A 12,239-nucleotide genomic window follows, 5' to 3' on the forward strand; every position below is an offset into this window, starting at 1 on the left:
AAGAAGCCATGCAATCTGAATTAGACTCCATGTCTGAAAACCAAGTATGGGATTTGGTCGATTTGCCAGATGGCTACCAAGCCATTGGAAGCAAATGTGTTTTCAAACTGAAAAAGGACAAGGATGGGAAACTTGAAGTTTTCAAAGCTAGATTGGTTGCAAAAGGTTACAGGCAAGTCCACGGTGTGGATTACGATGAAACCTTTTCACCAGTTGCAATGCTAAAGTCTACTCGGATAATGTTAGCAATCGCTGCATATTACGATTACGAAATATGGCAGATGGATGTCAAAACTGCTTTCTTAAACGGTATTTTAATAGAAACTGTGTTTATGACACAACCTGAAGGTTTTGAGGATCCAAAGAATGCTAAAAAGGTATGCAAGCTAAAGAAGTCAATCTACGGATTGAAGCAGGCATCCAGGAGCTGGAATATACGTTTTGATGAAGCAGTCAGTGACTTTGGTTTCATCAAGAACGCAGACGAATCTTGTGTATACAAGAAGGTCAGTGGGAGCAAAATTGCTTTCCTAGTATTATATGTCGACGACATATTACTTATCGGAAATGACATTCCTATGTTGAACTCTGTCAAGATTTGGCTTGGGAAATGTTTTTCGATGAAAGATCTAGGAGAAGCACAGTACATATTGGGCATCAAGATTTACAGAGATAGATCTAAAAGGATGATTGGACTTAGTCAAAGCACTTATATCAATAAGGTGCTTGATAGGTTCAAGATGGCAGACTCCAAGCGAGGCTACCTACCCATGTCTCATGGAATAACTCTAAGCAAGACTCAGTGCCCAAAAACACTTGATGAGCGTAGACGAATGAATGGGATTCCATATGCATCATTGATTAGTTCAATAATGTATGCTATGATATGTACACGCCCGGATGTTGCGTACGCACTCAGTGCTACGAGCAGATACCAGTCAGACCCAGGAGAGGCGCATTGGACTGCTGCCAAGAATATTCTGAAGTACCTGAAAAGGCACAAAGATGACTTCCTGGTCTATGGTGGAGATGATGAATTAATTGTTAAAGGCTATACGGACGCAAGTTTCCAAACCGACAAAGACGATTTCAGATCACAGTCTGGGTTTGTCTTCTGCCTCAACAGAGGTGCAGTAAGCTGGAAAAGTGCTAAGCAAAGCACCATTGCGGATTCTACAACTGAAGCGGAGTACATTGCTGCACATGAAGCAGCAAAGGAAGCTATATGGCTAAGGAAGTTCATAGGTGAACTTGGTGTAGTCCCCTCCATTAAAGGACCAATAGCCCTGTATTGTGATAATAACGGAGCTATTGCACAGGCAAAGGAGCCTAGACACCACCAGAGTGTCAAGCATGTACTTCGTAGATTTCACCTTCTACGAGAGTTCGTTGAAAGAAAAGAAGTCGAGATAAACAAGGTTGGAACTGACGACAACATATCAGATCCATTGACTAAACCTCTGCAGCAGGCGAAGCACAACTCGCACACTGCTGCTATGGGAATCAAGCACATTGGAGAATGGCTTTGATATCCACTAGTAGAAAAACCCTTGTTGCAGCCCCCTTGTTGCAGCGTACATGTATTAATACGCTTCAACAACTAGTCGGTCAACGCGGGTCAAACCATTTAAATGGTTGTTGCAGCGTACAATTTAATTGTTCCCTGCAAAAGTGTTTGTTGCAGCGTAAATTTTAAAAGCCCCCTGCAATAGCCCGTTTTTATTGTAGCGTACATTTAAAAGCCCCCTGCAATAACCCGGATAAAAAAAAATTCGCTGCAATATTGGTTGAATACTTCGGAGTAATTCAGAACAAATTAAGCATCTCAAAATTTCAGCTCTCGCGCTCAACTCCCTTCTTCTTCCCCTTAGCTTTCCCTGCGTCGCCCCCCTCAAAAAAAAAACCATTCCTGCGTCATCAATCTAGCTTCCTCGTCGAGTCGTCGGTGGTTCTGGCCTCCTCGCCAATCGCCGGTGGGTCTCTTTTCTCGCCTCCTCTGCAGGTGCCGTTTTGTTCAATTCATTTTTTGAGTTCTGTGCTTCGTTTTAGGTTTGGTTCAATTTGTTTGTTCAATTCGTTTTAGGGTTTGTTCTATTCGTTTGTTCAATTCGTTTTTAGGGTTCAATCGTTTGTTCAATTCGTTTTTAGGGTTTGTTCAATTCGTTTGTTCAATTCGTTTTTAGGGTTTGTTCAATTCGTTTGTTCAATTCGTTTTTAGGGTTTATTCATAGATAAAGATGGGGCGGTGTTGGAATTAGAGAATGGTGGTGGTGGTGGTGGCGGTCGTGGTGGGGTGGAGCAGGGGAGGTGGGTTGACTGTTGTTAATTGCATTGTACGTACTATTGAAATGTGATTTTTCAAGGGCTACTTTGAGAGAAGTTGTGGTCTTTGAGGAAACTTGTCTTTCATGATTCCTTTTTCTCCTAAAAAAATGTTTTATGTATGCATCATCAAATGTTTTCATCCAGGTTTGATAATACGTGCATGAATTTCATTGATATTGTCTAAAAATAATCTTGATATGGATGAAAGGGGAGAGTACTGTTATGCTTTCTCATGTCATGCATTTTTCTCTGAAATGATGCAGCTCTACCTAATTCAAACAGTAGTTACAGTAAGAAATTTATGGGATTCAATTTTTTATGCTCAATTATTGGGAAATTTTTCAGTGAATTTTGAGCATTTATTTTGAGAGTTAAGATTTATCAATGGGATCTTCAATTTCAAGTTGAAATATTTTTCTGGGGTTTTGAAATTTTGTTTCATGAACAAGATTTATAATAACAGTAATTATAACAACAATTTCTGGGTTTTCAAATTTTCAAATTTGTGAGACTTGAGATGTTATTCTACAGAGGTATGCGATTATGCAGATTGGTTTCTTTCCTGTTCTTGCTCTTCAGTTCACAGATTGGTAATTCTTTCTTTCTTCTGAAATTATGATACTTTTAAGTTTAATTTGCTATTATTGTTGTTTTGAATTAGTAGTTTGAAAGTGTTGATTTAATCTTGTTCAAGTTCATCTCATATCGGGAAATGATCTTTTGGGGTTTTCGGGATTTTCTTTTTTGGGGAGTTGGATGGTTTTGCAATAGCTGAAACCATTTTGAATAGTCAATTAATCAAAATTTGGTGCTGTTGGTGGTTGTTTCTTGGTGTTGGGGTCTGTTTATTAGAAAAGAGGGGAATATATTAGGAATTCCATTTATTGATTGGTAGACCGAGGAGCAAAAGGAGGAATCTGGCCGAGGATTGGATTCTCTAGCAAGATGTAGATGGTAGGCTCAGTATGCTGTTGAAATGGCTGCGAATACTCAGTAGGTTCAGTATGCCGTGGGGTTATTCTTGGGTTATTTTGCCTTTGTGATCATGGTAGAAATGTTACAAGTTAGAGTATCTAGTTTTGATGAATCAGTAGGGATTACTGGATTAGTATCAGCCATATTTGTTTTGGTTCTGAATTTCTTTTCTTTTCCACTCTCTCCCCTTCAGAGTTTTCTTGTATGGAAGCTAGAGCAGTTGTGTTACAAAGTATTTTAGCACTATCAACACTTCTACCATGGTCTTGACTGGATCGTTGGTCAGATGTCTGCTTGTGACATTGTAGGATTGCATCGATTGCTTCCTTCACCAGAATTATAGCAGCCGACTGATCAAAGACTCGACTTTGATTATCTTCGTCTACCTTGGATTTCTTCAGTTCAGTACTCTGGGTTGAATCTGAAGCATTAATTGTTTGGAATGTGTTTGTGTCATTGTCATCACCTTGTTCCTCGTCTTTGACTTCTTGCTTTCTAGTTATTGTTGCTTCATTTGACAGGACATGTTCGTGTATCAGGTTCCACATGTTTGTGTACTTTTTTTTGTCTGAGAAGATAGTGGCCATATTCCCATCAGGCCTGACCTCAGAATTGCAGTTGGAAATGGGGAAGGAAATTCAAAATTTGTCCCAGTTCCTTCATCCTGGATACTAAGTTTTTCAGGTGTGCCAACCTTAGTAAATATTCTTGAACTGTCTTCAGACGATTCCGGAGTTGATTTAGATATTGCAATCTCATTTGTCGGCTGTGGAATTATGTCATCTGGAATTTCATGGCACATATTGATCAATTGATAAGATTAGAATAACAATTATTTGATGGTGCAGTATGTTCATTATCTTTCATAGTTGGTTGTTTGCGTTCCTTACAAACAGAAACTGATTCATAACCACTAAGTTCACTGTTTTATGTCACACGAAATGCAGATAATAATTTTATGGACGAATTGGAGCTAGACACTGCAGAAATCCTTAGAAAAGCCAGAAGAAGGAGAAAACAAAATTATAAAAGATCATTCCTAACTCAAAGAAAGTGAAGGTATGATCTATCTACTTTCTGACCATCCTTGAAAATTTCACACTGCTCTCTCTGTTTGTGTTCATTGTCATTACAAACTAAAGAGAAATATCATGCTATTCTTCATCATCTTGATGGAATTACTATACAACTTTCATAGTGGATGTGAGCTGCTTTCTACTGATTGTTAGAAACCAAAAATAGGAAAAGGTTTATTAAAAATTGATAGATCATGAAAGGATTTGACGATTCATGTATCTGGATATAGTAACCTTGTAATGCATTCTAGATCTTGTGTCTGACTACTTATTCAAGTTTCTGAGAACTAGACACTTCTTTTTGTTAGAAGTTAGAAATGGCGAATTTGTGCTGATAACGCAAATTACCAGCCTGGGACAGATCATAAATCGAATTAAAGAATTCAAATTAGGCATAGACAATCTTGCAGCTAAAAGTTTCATCCTAAAAATCTAACAGTATTGCAGAACTCAATCATTCTAGATTCTGTAATTGATCATATCAGAGTGGTGGACTTCTTTTAGTTATTCTATCATGGCAATATGACATGCATAAATTTGTTCTCTTCTAGTGTATGTACCTCAATGTTCTTCTGTTAACTATACTCGTAAAAGAACAATCTAGCCCCTCAATAAAACCATGAAGTACGCAAGATAGTAAGATATTTTAACAGTCTTATACACTAATATTGATTAGTTTGCAGATTTAAGAAACTACTTAACCTATGTCATGAATGCTGCCCTGTTGCTAATATTGCGCGGACAAATACAGTACAAATAGGAGCCTGCACTTAAGAAGTTCCTGTTTGTAAGGATGAGGTCAAATTTTTAACTACTCTTAACTGCAGGGGTGCTTTTCGTTTGGGGTTACATTGAGGGTGTGATTTTTGTAGTTAAGATTGGTTCGGTTCATGTGAGTGTGCGACATTCGGATGCAGATTCATTCTGTTCTGTTTGGGTCAGTTTTAGTTAGCTTATATTTTGGTTAATAGTCATGATCATTTTCAGGTTTGGACTTTTTCGATTTGGTTAAAAATAGAGTCATGTAATTCCGGATTGAGTCAGGTAATTTAGCTTGGGTAATATAATGGGGGTTAGTTTTTCCCGTCTGTTGTGATTTCTCACTTCTTTTCCTAAGCATGAAGCATTTTAGGCTAAAATGACATTTTCGCTCCCAACTTTGAACTAAAGAACCTAATGACTCATTTTATACTTATTACATGTTTAATATGCATAGTTTTAACTTTCTAAGACTCATTTCAATCTATTTATGCACATTTAAGGCTCATTGGGTCGTTGTAGGTTTTATTTAGGCTAAAATGACATTTTCCCTCCCAAATTTGAGCAACAGAACCTAAGGATTCATTTTTTAAACCTTTTACATGATTAATATGCTTAACTTTAAGTTTTCAAGACTCATTCCAATCTACTTATACACATTTAATGCTCATTGGGTCGTTATAGGTCATATTTAGGCTAAAATAACCTTTTCGCACCCAACTTTGAACTAAATAACCTAAGAACTATTTTATACTTATTACATGTTTAATACGCATAGTTTTAACTATCTAAAACTCATTCCAATCTATGTATGCACATTTAAGGCTCATTGGGTCGTTATAGGTCATATTTAGGCTAAAATGACATTTTTGCTCCCAACTTTGAACTAAAGAACCTAAGGACTCATTTTAAACTTACTAAATGTTTTATATGCTTAGTTTTGACTTTCTAGAACTCATTCCAATCCATTTATGCATATTAAGGCTCATTGTGTCGTTATAGGTCATATTTAGGCTAAAGTGCCATTTTCGCTCCCAACTTTGAACTTAAGAACCTAATGACTCATTTTAAACTTATTATATGATTAATATGCTTATTTTTAAGTTTCTAAGACTTATTCTAATCTATTTATGCACATTTAATGCTTGTTTGATAGTTATAGGTCATATATAGGCTAAAATGAGGCATTTTCGCTCCTAACTTTAAAATAAAGAACCTAAGCACTCATTTTAAACTTAATACATGTTTAATATGCATAATTTTAACTTTATAAGACTCGTTCCAATCTATTTATGCACCTTTAAGGCTCATTAGGTCGTTGTAGGTCATATTTAGGCTAAAATGACATTTTCGCTCCCAACTATGAACTAAAGAACCTAAGGACTCATTTTAAACCTACTAAATGTTTTATATTCTAGTTTTAACTTTCTAGGACTCATTCCAATCCATTTATGCCCATTTAAGGCTCATTGTGTCGTTTTAGGTCATATTTAGGCTAAAATGACATTTTCGCTCCCAACTTTGAACTTAAGAACCTAAGGACTCATTTTTAAATTATTATATGATTAATAAGCTTAGTTTTGAGTTTCTAGGACTTATTCTAATCTACTTATACCCATTTAATGCTTGTTTGATCGTTATAGGTCATATCTAGGCTAAAATAAGGCATTTTCGCTCCCAACTTTAAAATAAAGAACCTAAGGACTCATTTAAAACTTATTACATGTTTAATATGCATAATTTTAACGATCTAAGACTCGTTCCAATCTATTTATGCCCCTATAGGCTCATTGGGTCGTTATAGGTCATATTTAGGCTAAAATGACATTTTCGCTCCCAACTTTGAACTAAAGAACCTAAGGACTCATTTTAGACTATTAGGACATTGTCATTAGTTTCTTGAATGTTAAAATGTGATATTTAATTTGTATTTAATCTAATGTTTAATTTAAATTTCTGTTTTTGTAAAGGTCTACACTCCGAGGATTGCGCCTTATGCGAGGAATTTGATGTGGTTCGTGAGCAATGGGCTAAGTTTTTTACCAGCAAGTATTTATTATTGGCTTTAGCGCGCTTGATTGAGTTGGTTTAGTTGTTATAGAATAAATTTTATATTAAAATGTATGTTTATGTTGAAATTGGAACATATATTTAAATGTAATATGTGCACTTTGGTTTTGGGATATATAGTATACAAAACTCCAGTTGTTGTTTTTATATTTGTTATACAGGTTGCGTTATTCTATTATTGTTTTGACAGGTTTCTATATTTGGTGCAAGGCACTCTAGGTATCCCTAAACAAAATTAGAATTTTCCCGCCAAAAGTGCTTTGTTGCAGCGTACATATATATTGTACGCTGCAACAAGGGAAAAAAATTTCGCAAAATTCCAGACTTGTTGCAGCGTACAAATAAATGTACGCTGCAAAAAGTTGAGTCTTTTGCAGCGTACACATATATGTACGGTGCAACAAGTCCAAATTTTTGCCAATTTTTTGGCACTTGTTGCAGCGTACATACATATTTACGCTGCAAAAAACCCCTTTTAGCAGCGAACATTGTACGCTGCAACAAGTTCAGACTTGTTGCAGGCCCCCCAGTTGCAGCATACGATGTACGCTGCAACAGGGGTCTAAAAGCCCGCTGCAATAAGGGTTTTTTCTACTAGTGATCCCTGTTTAATGTTTTAAAGTTTTAGAGTTTAAATCTTTGTAAAACATTATTGGTTAATCATTCACAATAAATGAAAAGAATTCATTTTTCCATTTAATTTGTGGTTTATTAAATGATGAGTCCCTTCAATTTGACGATATATTCAAGATAGACTGTCAGGACCAGTCCTGTGACTAAGAAATGTCTATCAAGTGAACTTGAATGTCAAAGGTTGAAAATGGTCCCTAGTCGGAGTTTTCTATAAAATTGGACGCATAGAAAACGTTAGACGATTAGAATGCAAGATGACTAGTAGTTCTGTTTCTTGAACTATGTGGACATGGCAATGTCATAATCATTTGCATAGATACTTACTTTGGGAAGCCTAGTATCGGACAAGACCTATGAAACTTTACTGTAAGAGATGAAAATCTGTCATAAGTAAATTTCATTAAAATTATTAGACACTAAATCCTCAATACCTGAGTGATTTGAGATTACTTGTTTGAGAACTGGTTGCTTTGACGTTGACCAACCGTCGCACCGTAAAAGGAGGCTATAAAGGCAACGCTCAGGTAATCACCTATCAAACGAAGTCTAATCTCAAGATCGCAAGATTGGGATTGTCCTCCCATAAATCGGGATGAGATGCTTAAAAGTTGTACAAGGCCACTCGGAGAGCTAGAAACTGTGAAATGCATGGTCGTGCTCGGATGAATCATAGGCTATGATTATCTGTTTATTTGATCAGTTGAACTCTGAAACCGAGGAACACCTCTGGACATAATAAGGATGACAACTCTTACCTTATGTTCAAGAGCAAGCATCGAGCGACAAAGGAATTAGGAAATGCACACTTGTCCCTAAGGACAAGTGGGAAACTGAAAGAAATAATGCCCTTGGTCCAAGTATGCATTCTATGTTAAGTCTAATAAGTGCGGTTTAGTATTAATTAACAAGTTAATAATTCAGTGAGATCAAGTGAGCTGAATGCCTAGCTAGAGGCCGCTTCAGTTCAAGTGGAATTAATGATATTAATCCACAGCTTACTCTTGACTGAACCCGTAGGGTCACACAAATAGTACGTAAACGGATCAAGTATTTAATGGCATTAAATACTCCATCTATGGATATTCGGAATCGACGGATCTTGGTTTCAGTGGGAGCTGAGATCGTCACAGGCAAGAAATGAATGCTCCGGAAACGATGATATTGCCGGAAACGGAAATATGGATCGTATCGGAAATATAAATATTATCCAAGTCGTAGATGTTGCCGGAAACGGAAACATGGTACGTATCGGAAAATATTATCGGAAATGGAAATATTGCCGGTGTTAGGTTATGATTCATATGACAAAACATAAATCATGCGGAAAAACCATAAAGCCAGGAAAGCATATTATTTACACATAATCATTTAGCATAGTTTAGATGCATACACTTTGTTGCGTGCCCTCCCTAGCTGCGCCCGAACCGAACAAGAACAAGTCTTTAGGACTCCAAGTGTCGTCCCTCCGTAGATAGTCCACAGCACGTCCGGATCCGCCTTAAACTTGACCAACTAGAATCGCCCTTAAGGTACTTAGAATTTTCGGCTATTGTAGGCAATTATATGACTGAATTTCCGATAATATTTTCCATTTCCGGACGTTCCTTAAGGGCGATTATATGACTGCATACTTGGACCAAGGGCATTATTTCCTTCAGTTTCCCACTTGTCCTTAGGGACAAGTGTGCATTTCCTAATTCCTTTGTCGCTCGATGCTTGCTCTTGAACATAAGGTAAGAGTTGTCATCCTTATTATGTCCAGAGGTGTTCCTCGGTTTCAGAGTTCAACTGATCAAATAAACAGATAATCATAGCCTATGATTCATCCGAGCACGGCCATGCATTTCACAGTTTCTAGCTCTCCGAGTGGCCTTGTACAACTTTTAAGCATCTCATCCCGATTTATGGGAGGACAATCCCAATCTTGCGATCTTGAGATTAGACTTCGTTTGATAGGTGATTACCTGAGCGTTGCCTTTATAGCCTCCTTTTACGGTGCGACGGTTGGTCAACGTCAAAGCAACCAGTTCTCAAACAAGTAATCTCAAATCACTCAGGTATTGAGGATTTAGTGTCTAATAATTTTAATGAAATTTACTTATGACAGATTATCATCTCTTACAGTAAAGTTTCATAGGTCTTGTCCGATACTAGGCTTCCCAAAGTAAGTATCTATGCAAATGATTATGACATTGCCATGTCCACATAGTTCAAGAAACAGAACTACTAGTCATCTTGCATTCTAATCGTCTAACGTTTTCTATGCGTCCAATTTTATAGAAAACTCCGACTAGGGACCATTTTCAACCTTTGACATTCAAGTTCACTTGATAGACATTTCTTAGTCACAGGACTGGTCCTGACAGTCTATCTTGAATATATCGTCAAATTGAAGGGACTCATCATTTAATACTAAACCAAGATTAAATGGAATATGAAAATACATTTCATATATGATAAATGTTCAACCCCATTGTTTTACAACCATGAGCCTCAAACCCATCTTTAAAACAGTTCATGGAATTCAAAGCTATGCTTGATTTCCAGTGCTACAACGTGAGTGTTGCTTCTCACTTGTTGCATAGGTTTAGTTATCACGCTTTGCCAATCTTAACATCCTTTTCATCGAATGTTCTTCGAGATATGATGATAAGAACTTTTGAGTATGTTTATTTTGTGATCTAGTCTTTCTTGCTACATTAGTGGTTCTACGCATTTTGCAATGAAGAACCATTAAGTCAACAAACATGTGATCTTCCCAAGTTCAATGAAGAACTCATATAAACAACTCTATTTTATTGCTTCTTAGGCAATAATTACTTTTACTTCAACTGTATAGGTTGCTAGCGATGCTTTGTTTGGATCTACTTATCCAAGCAGTTCACAGATATGTGGAAGACTCTCCAACTATATCTTAGAACATAGAAATTATTATTTTAATTTCCCACGCAACAACTCATGGTCTTCAATGCATGTTGCTATTTCAAAACACGATGCTCTTTAGCTCGTCCTTGTCAATGGTTAACTCCAAAGGGTCTTGCTTGATCCTTTGCCAGTGTTTATGCGTGTAGCATCAATATTTAGCATATCTTTATTTCCTTGAATCAAGAACTATTCCTATGTACCTTTTCAAGTACCATAAGTGTTCTTGATCTCAATCTAGTTGATCTTCACTTAGATCAATAGAAATTGGTATATGTTCGTCATGCCTAAAGTCATACGATACGTTTTTGGCGATCCTCATATTATATTATATACATGATAAATTCTTTTGCAGAATAATTCCCAATTGAATTCTATTCATGTAACTTTAGCTCATTCAGTTATAGAAGATACTGAATCCAACTAAATTCTTTGACATATAATATAGGTGAAGAATCTCATTAGATTCTTTGATGTTTAACTTAGTAAATGCTTATACATAGTTCAAACATTCATTACTTAGATTTATTCATATGGATCGAATATCTCCAATGGAGTCTTTCGTGTTTGATTTAGTAAATGCCATTACTAAACAATATTATAAGATGTTTGTAAATAGATCTTAATACCCAGTATGTACTAAGTTTCGCCTTGGTCCATCATTGATGAATAATTTCAAACCTAAGTCATTAGCATTTGAATGTTATTTCACAATAGAGAGATATGTGTGATACACATAGGACCAAATAAGTTTTACGTACTCCCACTAAACTTCTTATATATCTATAAGAATCATGTATATTTTATGAAACTAAAATTCTTATTAGCTTCACTAAAATACAGTTCCAATTCCCAATTGCTTGCTTAAATCTGTACTTAGATTTCATAAGTTAGCATTCCTTTTCAAGCATTTATTTGGATCCACAAATCCTATGACATGCCATGTACATAGTTTTCTTCCAACATTTGATTGAGGAATACGTTTTGTCATCCAATTGTCATATGTACCAATATGCAATCATTGCTTGAGTTATAGACTTGAGCATTACGATTATGCATGAGGTTTCAACACAATCCATGCCATGAATTTGCTTGTAACCTTTAGCAACTAATCTAGCTTTGTGTGTGAACACAATTCCATGTTTGATGGTTTTTATCCTTAAAACAAACTTGCAACCAATAGGTGTGAAACTATTCTTGCAAATCAACAAAATTTCAATTTTGTCATCAAAACATTGGTTATGTTTTATGGCCTTTAACCATCTAAAACATTTGAGTCTATATATGGCCTCTAACCATTTTAGGGAATCTGGGTTTCGTCATAGCTTTCTTACAGGTCACAAACTCATTAATAGTTTGACTGCAAGTTGTAGGTTTCTTCACTATTAGAAGAATCTCATAGTTTCATTGACCTGAACTCTATGCCTACTTGGGTATCAAACAATAGAATATCAACAGGCACTTTGAGAGTCCTTTGAA

General features: G+C 36.2%; 1 long non-coding RNA gene across 1 annotated transcript; it reads left to right on the forward strand.

The window, feature by feature from the left end:
• The first annotated feature begins 1,811 nt into the window (after positions 1-1,811).
• LOC130469336 (uncharacterized) lies at positions 1,812-7,352 on the forward strand. Its single transcript, XR_008929829.1, has 4 exons — positions 1,812-2,002; positions 3,840-3,984; positions 4,248-4,359; positions 7,106-7,352. It is a non-coding gene; the product is annotated as an uncharacterized lncRNA (long non-coding RNA).
• The last annotated feature ends 4,887 nt before the right edge of the window (positions 7,353-12,239 follow it).

This window comes from Spinacia oleracea, chromosome 3 (genome assembly GCF_020520425.1).
Source record: "Spinacia oleracea cultivar Varoflay chromosome 3, BTI_SOV_V1, whole genome shotgun sequence".
Taxonomy (NCBI): domain Eukaryota; kingdom Viridiplantae; phylum Streptophyta; class Magnoliopsida; order Caryophyllales; family Amaranthaceae; genus Spinacia; species Spinacia oleracea.